Source organism: Artibeus jamaicensis, unplaced genomic scaffold (assembly GCF_021234435.1).
Source record: "Artibeus jamaicensis isolate MK-2021 breed Jamaican fruit bat unplaced genomic scaffold, CSHL_Jam_final contig_585, whole genome shotgun sequence".
Classification (NCBI taxonomy): Eukaryota; Metazoa; Chordata; class Mammalia; order Chiroptera; family Phyllostomidae; genus Artibeus; species Artibeus jamaicensis.
Window position 1 is genome coordinate 5,815,035 of NW_026521894.1, and position 18,894 is coordinate 5,833,928.

The window sequence follows — 18,894 nt, forward strand, 5'->3', positions numbered from 1 at the left end:
GGATCATGAGGAAGAACTCAGACACTTTTAGAATGTGAGGCATTCTAAGAGACAACTGGCCTGGACTTTGCAAAAGTGTCAGTGTCATTTAAAAAAAAAGAGGTGGGAGACTGTTTTACATTAAAGGAGACAAAGACACATAACTAAACACAGTGTAAGGATGAATCTTGATTGAATTCTGGTTTCCTAAAAATAGATCTTACAAGTCTTGAGAAAAATTGGAAATGTTTGATAAAAACTGCATATTAGATTATATTATGCAATTATGTTGGAGAATGCTTTACTCTGAAGAGATTCATTCGGGGGTGAAGAGATACAGCGTATACACTGTCACAAATACATATAGCCTCTGTCGCCAAGATGGCACTTGACCCAGCAGAGCAGCATCTCAGACATGTCAAAAAAGATGTTCTAATCCCTAAAATAATGAGAGAAAAGGCCCAAGAGAGATGTTCTGAGCAAGTTCAAGATTTTATCAAATGCTGCAAGGAGTCTGGAATCCTTATGGTAGTAAAAACACCGGAAGGAAAATTCTGTATTAAAAGAAATGGCTAAATACTTACTGTAATGATCCTGCTTTCTTGGAAAAATGCAAAATAGAATACATGAAGGAAAGGGAAACATTCAGAAAAGCTGGAATTCCTACCAAGAAAAGACTACAGAAGCTTTCAACAAGCATGTAGGCAAATATTCAAATGATACAATTACCTAAAATAATGGATTCAAGGAAGTGTTTGCTTTATCTTAAATTGTGGAAATATTAATTTTATCTGAAGTAAAGATGTATTTTTTTATTGTTGTTTAAGCACAATTGTCTCCATTTTCCCTCCACCACCCCTCCCACCCCAGCCATCCCCCGCTCCCTCCTTCAATCTTACCTGGCTTGGTATTGTCCATGTGTCCTTTATAGAGGTTCCTGAAAACCCTTGTTTTTTAGGTTAGAAAACACATACATCAATCCTTATTATTCACAGATGCCACATTTGCAAATTTACCTACTTGCTACAATTTATCTATAACCCAGAATTGATGTGGTATTTCATGATCGCTTACAGACAGGCCCAGAGTGGTGAAAAATTTCAGGCACTCAGTGAGCACATTTCCAGTGTAGGTCAAACACGACAACACTCTGCCTTCTTGCTTTTTTTTTTTTTTTTTAGAGAGAGGGGAAGGGAAGGAGAAAGAGAGGGAGAGAAACATCAATGTATGGTTGCCTCTCATGCATCCCCTGCTGGGAACTGGCCTGCAACCCAGGCACGTGCCCTGACTAGGAATCAAACCATGACCCTTTGGTTCACAGTCTGCGCTCAATCCACTGAGCTACACCAGCCAGGAACACTCTGCTTTCTTGTTTTGTTTGTTTTATGCCATAAAGGAACAATTGTCCCTTTCACAGTCTACTTAGTGCCACATTTTTCACATTTTCGTGTTCTTGTTGGAGATTTTGCTGTTTAAAAAGGCCCCGTGCAAAGTGTTGAAGTGTTAACTCATGTTCCTAATCACAAGACACTGTGATGTGCCTCACAGAGAAAATCCATATATTAGATAAGCTTCATTCAGGCATGAGTTACAGTGCCATTTGCTGTGAGTTCAATGTTAATGGGTCAACAACATGCACTAAATAAGATATCTTTTGTACTAAATACACATAAAACAAGGTTAATAAAAATATGACCATAGGCTGATGGGAAACTACCCCTATATTCTTCCTAAGAGCAATGATTCAATATTTGTTAATTCAGTGTCCATTGCAACTTTATAGAATATAACTACTATGAATAATAACAATCAAGTGTGTCTGTACTATATACACATACATACATATACATGTATGTGTGTGTTATTTACACACAGACTCTGCATAGATATCTATGTTATCTATGGCAAAATGTTAACTAGATAAAGAATATATGGATAGTCATTGTTCTAGTCTTTTATGTTTCTGTGTATTTAACCTTTTCAAAATAAAATGTTGGGAAAAAAACATACATGCATACAAACAGTAGCTTGTGACCTGTTAATAGTCATAAAATTAATTTAGACAGTGCAACTAGCATTTTTTAATGAGAAAAGAATGGTATGGAGTAGAGTAGAATAGAAAATATCAGGGCTTTGCATTCATGTTTTGTGAAATTTGTTTCCAGATAGGGTGTGGATGTGTATTTGCTGAATTGTAAAGTAAAATGTTTCTCTTAGTATGAGCTAGGGTTCAAAAAACTTTGCAAGTTATGGGCTTGTGGGATCAAAGCATCCTCCTGGTGCCTCTCCTTCACCTCGTTTCTTCAGTGTTCCTGTGCCGGGGTCCAGCCCTATCTCCTGAGAGAGTCCTCTCCCTCTCAGGTTGGCCACCACAAGTTGTGTTCTCTGCTCTCACTCCATTCATTCTCCTGGGATTCTCCATCACTCCATCCCTTCCCACATGCTACTTCCAGGCCATCTAGAACCATACTGTAATCTCCCCCACACAATTACCTTGGCTCTGACATTTTTGTTCTAGGCCTCTATGAAGGGATGACTATTCATCATCAAGCCCTTGAACTTGTCTCTGATCATTGCACCATGGAGGCAGACAGGGCAGGTCTATGAAAGCAGACAGGAAATACTTGGAGGTAGAAGGAGAGCAGTGAAGGCTTCCATAGCAAAGTGCTCCCTCAGAGATTATAAGTTTCTTTTACTAGGTTACTAGCAGAGCTCCGTATAGAAAATAGAAATGTTTCATCACATTTGAGAGAAGAGTCAGGAGTTGGCATAGCAAAATTACAAGGACAAGAGCATACGAGTTTGCAGGACCAGCTAAAACAAAGACATGGTGGAAGGAAGCAGCAGCAAGAAGTGAGTTTGGAAGTGTGGGATAATCCAAGAATTAGAATTGTGAGTGGGATGCCCTTCCTGATGTCATAGAGACTGACCCCAAAGGATGCTATGGCTTATTTATTGTTATGGAAACCATGGAGGGTAGGATAGAAACCACATACTGAGACACTTCTGCACTCTAACAGGTGCTCACAGCTCTGGGGAAATGGAAGGTGTTAATTAAGAAAACATTTTCTAGACTTCCGCCAAGATGGAGGCATAGGTGGATATGCCATGCCTTCTCACACAACCAAGTTTAGAGACAACTAAATATTAGCAACAGAAAACACAGCCAGAACACAGAAAATTGAACTTTTCGGAAGTCTGTTAACAACAAATTCTTCAGCCTGACTGGTAAGGGGCGAAACCATCAGCTGGTGGAGCGGGGTTGCACAGGAAAACTCGGTCAGATGGACTCAGGCGTGCGGAATCCAGGCGCAGGGTTGGACCTAGTGAGCGACCGAGTGAGCAACCAAGCGAGCGGACCAAACAGCAAGGGAACAGGGCTGCGGGTTGACTGTGGTTGCGCGTTTGTGCGCAGATAGACAAGCGAGGGAGTGGGTGTCCCCAAGGCAAGCGGCAGGGAGGGCGCCGCCATTTCCCTGCTCTGACCCCACCTTCACATACAGCGTCATAACCCAGCGACTCTGAGTGGCCCAGCCGTGGTGAACCAGCGGCTTGAAACAGCAGAGAGTACCGCCATTTTCCCGCTCTGACCACACCCCCACATACAGTGTCACAACCCAGCGACCTGGGAGTCCAAGGCTCTGCTCATCACACTTAAAGGGCATGAACAGACCAAAAATGGCTCAAGAAGGTCTCAAAGCCCCAGAGCCTATAAATCTAAGCGATGAACAAATAGCAAAACTCTCAGATGCACAGTTTAAAATGCTGGTGATAAGGATCCTCACAGAACTGGTTGATTATAGCCACAGATTAGACAAATATATGATGGCGAAACTAATTGAAATGAATGGAATTGCACAGGAAACCAATAGCAATGAAAAGGAAACTGGGACTCAAATCAATGGAGTGGACCAGAAGAAAGGAAATAATGGCCAAACAGAAAAGAGTGAAGAAGCAAAAATTCAAAGAAATGAGGAGAGTCTTAGGAACCTCCAGGACATCTTTAAACACTCCAACATCCGAATTATAGGGGTACCAGAAGGGGGAAAGGCACAGCCACCAGTGGAAAACTTATTTGAACAAATAATAAAGGAGAATTTCCCCAATCTGGCAAAGGCAACAGACTTCCAGGAAATCCAGGGAGCTCAGAGAGTCCCAAAGAAGTTGGACCCAAGAAGAAACACACCAAGGCACATCATCATTACATTAGCCAAAATTAAAATGGAGGAGAGAATCCTAGAAGCAGCAAGAGCTAAGGGGACAGTCACCTACAAAGGAGTCCCCATCAGACTGTCAGCGGATTTCTCAAAAGAGACCTTACAGGCAAGAAGGGGCTGGAAAGAGGTATTCCAAGTCATGAAATCCAAAGACCTACAACCAAGATTGCTCTATCCAGCAAAGCTTTCATTTAGAATGGAAGGACAGATAAAGTGCTTCTCAGATAAGATCAAATTCAAGGAGTTCATCGTCACCAAGCCCTTATTATATGAAATGTTAAAGGAACTTATCTAAGAAAAAGAAGTTAAAGAAACATGAACAGGGAAAGGACAACAAACTCACAGTTATTAACAACCACACCTAAAACAAAAGCAAACTAAACGGACAGCTAGATCAGGAGTGGAAACATAGAAATGAAGATCTCAAGGAGGGTTAGCAACAGGGGAGTGGGAGGAGGAGAAGGGGGGAGAAGGTACAGAAAATAAGTAGCATAGACAGTAGATAGAAAATAGATGGGGGGCAAGAATAGTATGGGAAATATAGAATCTAAAGGACTTGAGACACATGGTCATAAACTAAAGGGGGGGTAATGGTAGGGATGGGGGGTAGAGTGGAGGGGAATGAAAGGGGGAATAGAACAACTGTAATAGCATAATCAATAAAAAATTTTTAAAAAAAGGAAATATTTTCTTACTCATTCTGGCTTAAGCTGGTACTAGCCAGCTTCCCTATAAAGTGTTCATTCTTGAGATAGGTGTTTTCATTAACTAATAGTCACAAAAGGAAAATATGACCAGAAATAAAAAATAATAAAAAAAGAAAAGAAAAAATAAGTGAACCTGCAGCTACAAAGACAACTGGACATGAAAGGACACATCCAAAAACACCAGTGGCTCCTCTCTACCGCCAACACAGCTCTGTCATCAGTCTTCCATCCTTCAGCAGAGACCAAGAATGCTCTTCTAGCCTAAATGGCTCCGATCAGGGGAGACACATGGGAGGGAGGGGAGGGAGGACCTCCCTGTGGGAGAAAGTGAGGATTCCAGGAGGAAATAGGTAAAGTTTCTCAGAGAACCAGTTTGAAGATGGAAGAACAGAGGTGAGGGCAGGGGAGGGCATGGGTTGGCCCTTTAGAATGACCTGATTTCTTTTGTGCTGTCCCCTTATATGAACAAATTCCAAAATCTTAGAGGTGACTAAAAACAAGCTACTCATAAGATACAGAAGTCTTGCCCAGGTAGGAGTTTGTTAGATATCCCTCACACAGGTTTATTTATATGGAGTCTATTTGCAATGGCCCTGTATCTTTATAAAATTCCTCTATCTTACCCAGCACAGTGTATTCCTACAGCTAAATCTAGGAAAACTCAACATTTGGTTGCTCTCAGACAAAGGAGAAACAAATGACACCCTCCAGACTGAAGTTCCCTGTAAGAAGCAAATATGTGGAATTTGCAAGTTAAAAATAGATATTAGTGATTTGCTTGACTGAATTCTGAACGGCCTAGTGTACAGTACATGAGAAACCAATGTATTCCAATCAGGCAGGTTTCTTTGGCCTCTCAATGAGAGCCCTCACTTATCTAATATTCATTTTCTGAAAACCTGCTGTAATTCTGGATACCCCATTAAGCACTGTGCCTGCCACCTCTCTAGGGAAAAATCCCCACCTCCCTGCTGGTTCTCTTTCAGTCCCATTTTTAATCTATTGCCTACCATTTATAATTTCTCTAAGTTAGTCTCAAACTGGTGTCCTGTGAGACAGATTGAGCAAAGGCATTTGGCCTACCTGGTATTAGCCAGCATAGTTACATGGTTGTTCTTATTTTTAAATCTTGAATTATTTGTTGCATCTAAAATTTAGTAGACTCCACCATGTTCTGGTTATCTATTGCTACATAACAAACCACCCAAACTTTGTGGTGTAAAACACAAAGTCTGTGGCATGTCTACAGGTCAGGAATTTGGAGAAAGCACAGTTGGGGTGGGGGTGCGATGGTCCCTACTCCCCAAACTCTGGGAACACCAATGACTGGGTGATATGAAGAACTTGAGGCACTGCTCACAATAACCCTTATCATCCACTTTCCCAGGATTAGTCTAGGTGAGGCACAGTTTATTTAAAAGACACATACTAAAAAAAAATATTAACTAAGAAAAATCCAACATTTCACATCTTAAATGGTGAAGGAGTGCAATGATGGAAACCACAGAGGCTTATAAATGACTCCATTCACCATCACCCTCAAAAGGGGGCACTGGTGAAAGCCATCTTTCCAGGGCCTTCAGAGCTGCTGTTGTGAGGTTTGCCTGAGAAATTGCCCCATATTGACTCTAAACTCCTGGCTCACACATACAAAAAGGATAGCTTCTTGATATTCTAGCAGAGGCATCCAATCTTTTGGCATCTCTGGGCCACACTGGAAGAAGAGTTGTCTTGAGCCACACATTAAATACACAAACACTAATGAAAAGTGATGAGCAAAGAAAGATTTTGACTAAACTGATTATTTTGTGTTGGGACACATTCCTAGCCATCCTGGGCTGTATGTGCCTGCAGGCCAAGGGTTGGACACCCCTGTAAGGTATTTCACACCCCTTCTGGGTCTGGCTCCCCTCCTAACCAGCTCCCACTTCCCCACCCCTGTTCCTAAGAGTTTTATGCAAATTTTCTGGTCTCTTGTGACAGACACTAATAACTGTCACAAAAGAGCAGACAGTAACACTGGTGTTTGTTCAAGATGGTTGTAGTCATTCTCAAGAATTAGGCCGCAGGTTATCTATTTCATCAATGCCTGTTGCTTTAATAAATATTTCACATTCCTCATTTAATGTGTCAGAATCTTGCAAGTTTGTTGTGATACTTCACATTTCATCCAATAAGATCTAGGAATCATAAATTTGCAATTGGGTAATTATCAGTAGACTCACAGACTTTTGTTTACTTACATGCAAAATGCTTTTCATACTTTAAGTGAGTCGAAATGGCTCTTATCATATGGTACCAGATTAAACAAATCTCTCATAAATTTTATGTTTCCTCTTGGTGTTAAATTTCTTTTACTAAATAGACAGAGTGATCAGTGCTATTGAAAATAATTAAGAGTCTTCAGTAATGCAAGGACCACAAAATTCCACTTGTGCTTGCTCTGTCCCAAGGGAACATAAGCTAGCTCTCCCCCCATCCCTTGCAGAAAAGAAGGAGGGCACTGTTCTCACACAGAGTTGGACGTGAGATGCACCTGGGTTCAGACCCCTGCTGAGAGTCTTTGGGAAAGCCTGGGTCTCAGTTTTCTCCAGAGTAAAACGAGAATACTGGTACCTACATCTCACAAGGCTATTGGTAGAACTGACCATCTCTCAGTCACCCCATATAGATTAGTGGTTTTGTTCTCCACCTGTGAAGTCAGAAAGACCTAGATTCAAATCCTGACACTAGAACATGGACAAGTCATATAAGCTCTCAGCCTTAACTTCCTCTCTGTAAAATGGGACTGCTAATAGTGTTGACTTCACAAGGTTGCTGCAGAAATATAAATGGAATGCAAATGCATGTAAATGCCAATGTGGTGCTGGCAGGTGGGGCCCTTACACACACGAAACCCTTTCTCTTTCACTTAGTTGATGTTTTCCGGATCCCAGTCTCTGCATCTCAACTTTATCTCATTCCTGATTTTCCAGGGCCTGGATTCGCAAGCATTCCATCCATGTCTCAGAACTAGAGTCCTGATATCCAACTTAGACCAGGATTACTAAAGCCCCAAGGGCCTGATCCAGTTAGAAAACCCCTTCACAGCACACTGTGGACCCCCAGGGCTGCAGATGACCCAGCAGTTATCTGTGAAGTCTCTGTCACATGGCAGGAACTAGAGGATTCTGAGGAAATAAGCAGCCTCAGTTTGGCAGCAGCCTCCAGCTCAGAAGTGGAAAGTCTGTGGCAGGTGGGAGAGGCCCCTTTCCTCCAGTCCATATGGTTGCTGTGGCCAAAGCAGAGTCTCAGGGAAAAGCTGGAGATGAAACAAGGTGGAGGGCAGTGGCCCTGCACATCTTTCCCACAGCTCAGTCTTGACAGGTGTGAAATCCCATCAGGACTTTTGCTTCTCAGCCCGTGCACCTCCTAGCACAGCCTCTCTCTGTCTCTCAATTTGTAGTCAGTGCCTGCTCTATACCCAGACCACATGCAAGTGCCTGGACAATCTGCTACATTAAGTGGCTTCTCTGGGGTCACACAGCTAGTGACAGTGGCCTGGCTTTAGAGTATGTATTACTCTGACACTTAGGATAAAGATGGGTGTTGAGGAGCAGTGGAAGTTATATACTGGGTTGGCCAAAAAATTCCATTGGATTTTTTTTCCCGTAAAATGGCCCTAGTAGTGCTCAGTTGTCTTTAACTTTGTTTGAAACAATTTAATTAGATTGTATTATAACAGCTGTCATGTCATCCTGCACTTAAAGAAAACCCATCAAAATTGGTGAATTTTTATGTAGCCATTATAATATTGAAAATGAGAGAAAATAAGCAACATTTTAGCATATTATGTTTTATTATTTCAAGAAAGGTAAAAATGCAACTTACACACAGAAAGTTGTGTGCAGTGTATAAAGAAGGAGCTATCACTGATCGAGCATGTCAAAAGTGGTTTGTGAAGTTTCATGCTGGAGATTTCTCACTGGACCATGCTCCATGGTTGAGTAGACCAGTTGAAGTTGACAATTGAAACATTAATTGAGAACAGGAAATATTTGATATACTCAAAGTATCCAAATCAATAAAGTTATTGGTGAAAATGAAAAATGCCTTCTATTTAATGGGGAAAAAAACTACGCAGACTTTTTGGCCAACCCAATATATGTATATATGTTTATATACATATATGTGTATGAATACATATAGTATATACCTAAGGCAAATCCTTTTTTTATAGTTACATCTATCAAACATTTCCCAAGTATGAGATCTTAATCACATCTTCCTAATACCACCATGAGATTGTTGTGATTATTCTTACTTTATGGTTGAGGACACTAAAGTTCAGAGAAGTTAAGTGATTTGCCCAAAGTCACACAGCTGATAGATAATTGAGCAAGAATTAGAATTCAGACCTGAATGTCCCAAAAACTGGCTTTTGAGCGCTAAGAAACTCTCAAATCCTTTACTGAAGTTATCCTTGGAAGTTCTCTGCAGCTGGGGAACTTTCTGCTTCAACAGAAGTTGGTCATTATAATGATTTCTGGGAGCTTCCTACAAGCAGGGAGGGAACAGTCAGAGAAGGGGTGAATAAAGACGCTCCTATGATGGGGAGCTGAGACCAGTCTGGTTTAGGTAGGGTGAGAGGCACAGAGAGTGGAGGTGTGGGGTTCAGGATCTAGAGGAGGCCAACATGAGCTCTGAGAGTAAGGTCAGGGGTGGCGAGGGCTAAGGTTAGGCAGAGCATCACAGGGGCCACATCAGAGGGAGACCAGAGGCCCAGATAATGTGTGACTAACTGAGAGTCACACAGGCACCAAAATAGCCCAGGATATTCAATGCTTGGTCTGCTGGCAACTTCTCTCTCTTTGTTAGCTGGCCAACAAGATCTTATAAGTAGTTGACTAGTAGGAAGAAGTCATTACAAGTTAATTGCAAGGTTTTTTTTTTTAACATGGGGTACTAGTAACTGCACTAAGCCTATTTTATACATATTTTTAACCGAGTGACAGCTCTATGAATAGGTCTCAGTGTCCCCAGTTTGTCTCTGTGGAAAGAGACTTAAAGAAGCTAAGAAATATGTTAATAAGTAGCAGAGGGAATGCATCTTCTTTCCTTCATATCACACAGTATGGACAAAACATTTATCTATCATCTGTATACCTGAGAATAATAATAAGCACTTTGTTAGTTGTTGACATGTCACCAGTCTGTGTTACATTACTCATTGGAAAAAAGTTTGCTCTCACATTAAGGAAAATGACCCTATTTTTAGTCCTCCCCTTCTTTTCTTTGTGGAGTGCTCTCTTCTGCCTTCCTGTGCAGGTTGGCAGCACCACTCACCGGTTACCTGCTCACATGGCCAAGCAGTGCATTCCATCTCCTGTATGAACTCACCAGGCTCCAGTGCGTCAGCCTCTGTCAGGCCCCTCAGTTGATAGATTGGCCTTTTTGCTGGAGTTGTACCAAGAATTCCTCCATCTCTCTTTGCCAGAATGCATGTTTCCAATTATATGAAATGCTCTGAGAGCAGTTAACTTCTTTCTCAATTGGTTAAATAAAAACGTGGTGCTTAGGAAAGCACCACTCTTGCTGCATGAGCAAGTAAGTCCCAGCAGAGTAAAGCAAAGGCAGCCCAGCCAACAGCCCATGCTGGAGCCCCTCCAAGCCAGCAGCAGCATCACACACTGAAGGTTTCCTTTTTTATGCCCAATTTTCTCCCATTTGCAAGGTAGGGGTATCTGATGTGGAGAAATGGGCTTCTGTGGTCATACTGTTCGGGTAAGCAGCCAGAGGCAGAAGCACAGATATGCCCACATACACACACACACACCTTTGCTTTTCCAGGTCAACCTGGAAGTTGGAACCTGTATTAGCAGTGCAAGGTGGTGCAGACCTTAATGTCAAGTCACCTGGTAAAGAGTTTTTAAACAGAGTGACAGTCTCCCTCCCCCTTAGCCACTCGGAGTCCTGGCCCTTCCTTCCCCCTGTGAAGGATATCTCCTCCAAGCATATGGATGCAAATGCTCAGAAATCAGTGTCCTTTCTCCCTTTTCCTCTGCTGTTTTTCCCCCTTCCTCCCCTCCCCAAGACATGTACATACATGGGCATTGAGATTTCCACAGACACCAGAACAAGAAGCATGGAGGGCTTGGGGTGCCAGAGAGGATGTCTTCCATCCTTTGTTGTCCCACAGACTAATTTCTTCCAGCCAGTGGCCTCATCTCCTCCAGCCTGACTTGGTTTCGTGTAAGCCGAGGGCCAAAGCTTTGGTGCCAAATCCACAGTAGAGTAATTCTGGATCACCTTCCCCCTCAGTGACGTTTCCCACTGAGCAAATCTTTCATACCATGGCTAACAGACTCAAACTCTACCCCTCACACACCCTCCCCCAATCAGTCACTGCTGAAATGGGGGATACCCACCATGCAAATGCTTATCTAAAGAGGAGAGGACAGGAGTGGTGGTTGAAAAAGGCTTTCACAAGCCTCTGATGCTTGCACTGTGTCTTAAAATATACTTCAGGATTTTATTTCAGGACTTAAAGGTGCCTTTGACAGGGTGTTTGTGGAGTGGGTAGAACACCTAGTAAGAAAGAACTTTCAAAAAACCAAAAGAAAGAAAGAGGATTTTCCAGGCAGAAGTATGAGAAAGGTGTGAAGCAAGAATTAAATCTCAGAGCCTATAGCATAATCAATAAAATATACTTAAAAATTTAAAAAATAATAAAAATTGAAAAAAGAAAACCTCACAGCCTGATCCAGGAACAGCAGAATAGGGTGTAGAGTTCCTCATGGCTAGATTGTAGGATACGACTGCTGTTCAAGTCAAAGGTGAGGCAGCAGAGGAAGGCAGGGGCCCTTCATCAAGGTCCCTGTGTGCAATGGCAAAGATCTAACTCAATCTTATAGATGAAAAAAATCATTGAGGAATTTTAATCAGGAGGAGAGATATACATTTTTCAAAGACTGTTAGGGGAATATATGGAGAAAGACACAGTGGGAAGAAGAGAAACTCTTGGGAAACTCAAGCAGTGATAGTCCATGAGAAAAAAATAGGATCATCAGAAGCAAGGAGGAGCAGCATGAATGAAAAAGGGAAGAATAACCAGGAAGAAATATTTAACATGCTGAATGTACAAGGCATCATGAATGATTGTAACAGAGGTTTAGAGGTGGGCACAGAGTAGCACCCAGGTGTTCTAGCTCAGGGACTGGGTGGTTAATGGCTCTGCTAATTTAGGATAGGAAATGCCCAAAGAGGAGAAGTGTGGGAGAGCCCATGATGAGTTCAGTTATGAGCATTTGGAGTTGGAGGTGTCCATAGAACATGAAAGTAGAAATAACCAGTTGGCAATTGTCTCTCTTTGCTTGGAGTTCATAAGCAGGGTTCAATCCAACAGGAATTCCATGTGTTGGCCCCTGGATCTTAGAATTCTAACCTGATCTTCTTCCATCCACTGCTAACTGCTCTCACCCCACAACCTCAATCTGCCCTCATTTCTAGTCAATTGAAATGATTTGGGGAATCATGTGGACAATAGGGTCTTTGATGTCTAGAAATCATACTCGTATGTAACTCTCCAACCCATACCCACTTGCCCCATGCCAGTTATTTGTCATCTAATAGGAGAAAAAGCATATTAAAGTCTTGGGTGTCTCTTCCAGTCAAATGGTGATATTTTATGCAACCACAGCAAATGAGAGAACTGGGATGAGAGAGCTGTATGTTTTTGATGATGGTGGAATTTGGGGGAAACTTCAGGCACTGAACATTATACAACCTGAACCAGAGAGAAAATTATGTGCAAAGCTCAGGTGACTAAAAAGAAATGAACATATCTGAGAAGTGCAAATAGATATGTGTGGGGAGGTGGAATATGGAAGATAGGAACCAAGTCTTTTAAGGTCTTACAAATTATGTTAAAGAGTTTGGAGCATAGTAGTGGTGTAATAAAATGTATTTATTTATTTGTTTTGATTTTACTTATTCATTTCCAAGAAGGGGGAAAAGGAAGGAGTAAAGAGGGGATAGAAACATCGATTCGTTGCCTCTCGCATGCCTCCCACCAGGGACCTGGCCTGCAACTTAGGCATATGCCATGACTGGGAATCAAAGCAGTGACCTTTCAGTTCACAAGCCAGTGCTCAACCCACTAAGTCACACTGACAAGGGCAAGACATAAGAAAAATTTAAACATTAAAAAGATTATTTGACCTACAAGATCAGGACATGATTGTAGGGAGAGGGGGACAATCCCAGAAGCTAGGTGACCACTTAGAAAGAAGCCATTTGATAGTTCAGGCAAGAGATGATGACCTGGTCTACAATGGTAACTATGAGGACAGACACAAATAGAGAGAGTTGAGAACTTTTAAGGAAGAGGGAACTATAGTATTTGAGTAGTAAGTTTCCTAAAGTTCTAAGACATCACCACCACCTGTGATCTCCACCTATCCTTACCTGACAAGATGGAGCCTCCAAGGCTAAGAACCAAGTTGTCTTGTGGCTCTGAACCATGGTCATATAAGGACCAGTCTCTCTCACACAGTTTTTGTGAGTTAGGAATTCTGGAGCAGCTGAGCTGGCACTTGTGGCTCAGAGACTCTCATGAGGTTGTAGTCAAGATGTCAGTCAGGGCTACTGTCAGCTGGAGGCTTGAATGTGATGGAGAATCTGCTTCCAAGGTGGCTCACCCACAAGCAGGTGCTGGTTGTAGGTGGGAGGCCTCCATTTCTTACCATGTACACCTCTTCACAGAGCTGCTTGAATGTCCTCACAACATGGCAGCTGGCTTCCTGCACAGTGAGTGACTCAAGAAAGCAAAATGGAAGCTACAACCCCTTTATTAACTAGCCTCGAAGGTATGCTCTATAACTCACAGGGTATTACATTGTCGCACAGGTCAGCTCTAGTTCAGCATGAGATGGGATTCACTGGGGCATAAATACCATAACTGAGAAGCACTGAAAGTTTTTGGGAAGCTGGTAAGTGCTTCATTTAAGATGCAAGGTCAGGTCTGTGGAACATCTCACTTCACTACCTTAAATGCAAATAAGCTTGGAAAACACTTGATTAAACGAAGTTACACATTTTATTTCCTCAGATCCATAGATAGTGACTCTCCAAGAGTAGAGAAAAGTGAGCTTGAGACCAATTTTGGAAGTAGTGTCCTGCCTGTGTTGTTTGAAACTCTGAACAGGTTTGTCTTCAGAAACAGAGAGAGAAAGAAGTTAATACTCATTTTATATAAAAAAGCAGGAAGAAAAACCCTGAAAAGAATGGCAGGATGCCACACCGTGAGAGTCAGGACCATCCACATTATGCCAGACTGCTGGGGGTTGAGTTCTGCACTGCTTGGTCCAGTTTTAACTGCAGCCCCAGGGTATGCAGTCAAATCCAGAGAGACAGTAGGTGGCTTTATCCAGATATATCAGAAAAAAAACATTTTTATTGTTCACTTTTCCCTCCAATAGCAAAGTAAATTGATATCTGCAATATGAGACTTGCACAATGCAATTTGTAATCACATACTTCTACATCTCAATGCAATTCAAGGTAAATATTTTGGACTCTAATTAGCTTAGTGATTCATCACTACTGCACAGTAGAATCACCTACAAAAGTTTTAAAAACATTGTCATACCTGAGGTCCACTCCAAGTCAATTAAGTCAGAAATCTGGGATGTGAGGCACTGGGACCAATAGTTTTTAGAAGCTCCACTAGATGATTATAATATATGGCCAGGCTTGAAACTGTTCTTTCTGTTGCTCTTGTTTGTTCTCTCTCTCTCTCTTTACACACACACACACACACACACACACACACACACACACACACACACCTACCCAGCCAAAAATCTAACTTCGGAACTTCTTAAAATAATTTTTCTCCTTCACAGGCTCTAGAACACCACCTGGTTGGTACATAGTGGTGCTCAGGCCATATTTGTTGATCTTACTTGAAGGCATTTCTCAAGGATATCATTGCTCCCAATATCTCTTGGCTTTGATATAACAGAACACACTCTTATTGAAAGTTTGAGACCCTAAGCAGATAAGGAGCATGATTTTATTACTTTTCTCCATGGGGATTTTAACATTTGGGTGCCACTGTGGATGAGTTTTTCCACAATATTGATCATTAAGTATATGTACCTTTAGATTCAACCCAGCACTCGACATCTTTCTGGGATTTGAGACACCTCCCCCGACCAAAAAAGAGAAACCCTCTTATCAGGGCATCTGAAGCCAATGGAAATGCTGGCTTGCAAAAACACCAGAGACAAAAATTTCAAAGATGGCAACACAGTGTCAGTTATGTAACATACACTTTTTATTATTTTTTAAAGCAATGATCATCTCAAAAGACAATGTGAGAAAAAAATTTTAAATATTTGGGATAAAAATGTAGGGAAGTACAAATATGTGTTTGAAAGGTAGATTTTAGTCACTCAAAAACATCCAAATTATTTTTTCAAGATGGTAGCAGAACAGGTGGAAACTACACTCCCCTCTTTCCAGGACCAAATTGAAATTGCAACTAAATTAAAAAACAATCACCCTGAATAACCAACTGAAAACTAGATGAAGAGAAGTCTTATAACCAAGGATTTACAAAAGAGGCCACATCAAGACTGGTAGGAAGCTCAGGGACAGGAAAAAGGCTGGCTCCTATCCCAAGTGGCAGCTGAGGTTCCAGAGGGAAAGCTCAGCAGCAGGGGAGTGGGTTCTTCCTGAGAAATGTAGGGACTAAACCCCAAGCCAATCTTCCCAGCCCAGAGTACCACAGCTGGGAAAAGGTACCCACATAACATCTGTCTGTGAAAAGCAGCAAGTTTTCTGTCCTCTAGGTAGAGACATAGTCTCCTGGAGACACAGGTACTCTCTTAAGGGGCAATGCAAAAAAATTTATTCACAGCTATTTATCCTGAGCTCCAGTGAAAAGAGAACAGAGTGGACCAGAGTTACATGAGGAAAGTCTGGGGTTTGTGGCTCTGGGGAGGGAGTTGGGGACAACTGCCATGATCTCCGTGATGAATCATTTGCCCATAGCATAGATGCCATCCTTTTTTTGTGGAGCACTCCCGCTCTGACATCAGCATGAGGGAAAGCAATTGCCCCATCCTCTGCACTCTTTATTGCCCCATCTTGAAAAGCTTGGGCCTTTGGCAAAGAGTCAGCTGCCTTGACCAGCATGTAAAGTGCTAGGATAACTCAGGAAGTATCAGTGACTGGGTTGTCTGGCTTCGGGGCAGGGCCATTACACCCACTGTCCCATGAACCTGACTGGCACTTACCCCTAAAATAAGATCCACTGGCCCCATCCTCCTGACTCCACCAGAGGCTCTTTCAGTGAATGAGCCTAACAAGCATCCACTAAGCAAAGACAGGCAGAGGCAGATCTCAGTGTGCTCAGGGCACAGTGAGGGGAAAAGGGAAATTTGGTGTTCAGCTTGGTACTGCCTGAATGCACCCAAGACTAGCAGAGGCACCCAAACATTTTGGATTGCTTGTAGCTCCAAACTGGTTGTTGCCAAGGGCCAGGCACAGACAGCATCTGACAATGGTCTGCATTAGAGTCCCTCCCATGAGACCCAGAACCAACATACCCAGTGGTCTTCTTCAGAAAACATCAAAACAGGATCCAAAAGGTTTCACAAATAGCATAACCAAAGGAAGATCTCAGCAGGCACCAAACCCCACTGAGGCAAATTCCACTTCTTATGGTCAGCACCCGTACAGCAGCTTACACACCATGTTCAGGGTCGAACCCCACAGCCAAACAATCTGAGGGTCAATTTCATGCACTAAAGGGTCAACAGTAATCAAAACTCAATAACAACAGGAAGGCCCCCACAACCCAAACATGGGACATTCTTAGAGTATTCAGCTAAGGTAATGAAGGAGACTATGCCCCTAGGTCCCACAGGACACCTACTGTATAAGGCCACCTCATTGGCAGTCAAAACTGGTAGTCAAAGAAGACCTATATAATACACAGGAACAAACATAAAGATGTAGCTCAAATGGGGAGACAATAAAACATGACCCCAATGAAAGTCAGGAGAAATATTTAGAAAAGAGCTAAGTGAGATGAAGGCAAGCAGTTTATAAAATATAGAGTTCAAAGTAATGCTATAAGGATGCTCAACAAACTTAGTGAGAACTACAAAACCATAAAAAATGTGTGGCTCAGTTGGTTGGGCATCATACCACAATGCAAAAGGTCACTGGTTCAACTCCCAGTCAGGGCAAATGCCTGGGTTGCAGGTTTGGTTCCTGGTCAGGGTATGGATGACAGACAACTGGTCAATGTTTCTCTCTCAAATGGATGATTCTCTCCCTCTCTTTCTCCCTCCCTTCCACTCTCTCTAAAAATAATAAATAAAATCTTTTTTAAAAAAAGTAAAAGGACATAGAAAACACAAAAAGGGCCAGCCAGAAATGAAGAATACAATATCCGATGTCAAAAACACACTAGAAGAAATAAACAGTAGGTTGGATTAAGTAGAGTATCGAATCAGCAATTTGAAATACAAGGTAGAAAAGAAAAACCACCCAATCAGAGAAACAAAAAGAAAGAAAAATTTTTTTTAATGAGAATAGTTTAAGGGACCCTTGGAACAACATGAGTGGTAACAACATCCACATTATAGGGTACCAAAAGGAGATGAGAGAAAGGACTTCAAGAACCTGTTTGAAGAAATATTAACAGAAAACTTCCCTAACCTACTCAAGGAAAAAAATGGACAAGTCCAGAAAATGCAAAGAATCCTAAACAAGAAGAAGTCAAAGAGGCCCACATCAAGACACATCATAATTAAAGTGGTAAAGATTAAAAACAAAGAGAAAATCTAAAAATCCATGAGAGAAAGATAATTAGTTATGTACAAGGACACACCCATAAGAATGTTAACTGTTTTCTCATCAAAAATATGTCATCCAGAAGGGATGGACACAAAATGTTCAAAGTGGTGAAAAGCAAGGACCTACAACTGAGACTACTCTACCTACTGAGGCTATCATTTAAAATTGAAGGAGAAATAAAGAACTTCCCATAGAAGAAAAAAATGAAACAAGTTTGCCACCACCACCAAACTAGTATTACAAAAAATGTTAAAGGGTCTGCTTGAAGAAGAGGAAAGGGAGGAGGAGAAAAACAGAAGAATGTAGTTATAAAGATTAAAATGGCAATACATATGTATCTGTCATCACTTTAAATGTAAATGGCTTAAATGCTCCAATAAAAAGACATAGGGTAGCTAATGGATAAGAAAGCAAGACCCATATGTTTGCTGTCTATAAAAGTTCCACCACAGGATGAAAGATAGATACAGACTAAAAGTAAAGGAATGAAAGAAGATATTTCATACAAGTAAAAATTTTTTAAAAGCTGGTGTTCCAATACTTATATCTGACAAAATAGACTTTAAAACAAAAGCTATAGTAAGAAACAAAGGACACTACATAATGACAAAGGGAGCAATCTAACAAGAAGATGTAACCCTTGTAAACATTTATGCACCCAACATAGGAACATCTAAATATATAAAGCCAATCTTGTTAGACATAAAGGGAAAGACTGGCAGTAATATAGTCATAGTAGGGGATTTTAATACCCATTGACATTAATGGATAGATCTTCCAAACAGAAAGTCAATAGGAAATGGTGGCCTTAAATACACACCTTATCAAAAAGATTTAACTGATACTTTCAGAGCATTTTACCCCAAATCAGCAGAATACATATTCTTTTCAAGTGCACATGGAATATTTTCCTAGGATAGAACACATGTTAGGACAAAAAACAAGCTTCAATAAATTTAAGAGATTGAAATCATATCAAGGATTTTCTCTAACCATAATTCTAGGAAACTAGAAATCAATGAGAAGAAAACAAACTAAAACACACAAAAAGACATGGAGGCTAAATAGCATGTTACTGAACAATGAATGAGTTTACAATGACATCAAGGAAGAAATCAAAAGATACCTGGAAACAAATA

General features: G+C 41.4%; 1 pseudogene; it reads left to right on the top strand.

Moving 5' to 3' along the window:
• Positions 1–360: 360 nt before the first annotated feature.
• On the top strand, positions 361–683 carry LOC119062811 (COX assembly mitochondrial protein homolog; annotated as a pseudogene).
• Positions 684–18,894: the final 18,211 nt, after the last annotated feature.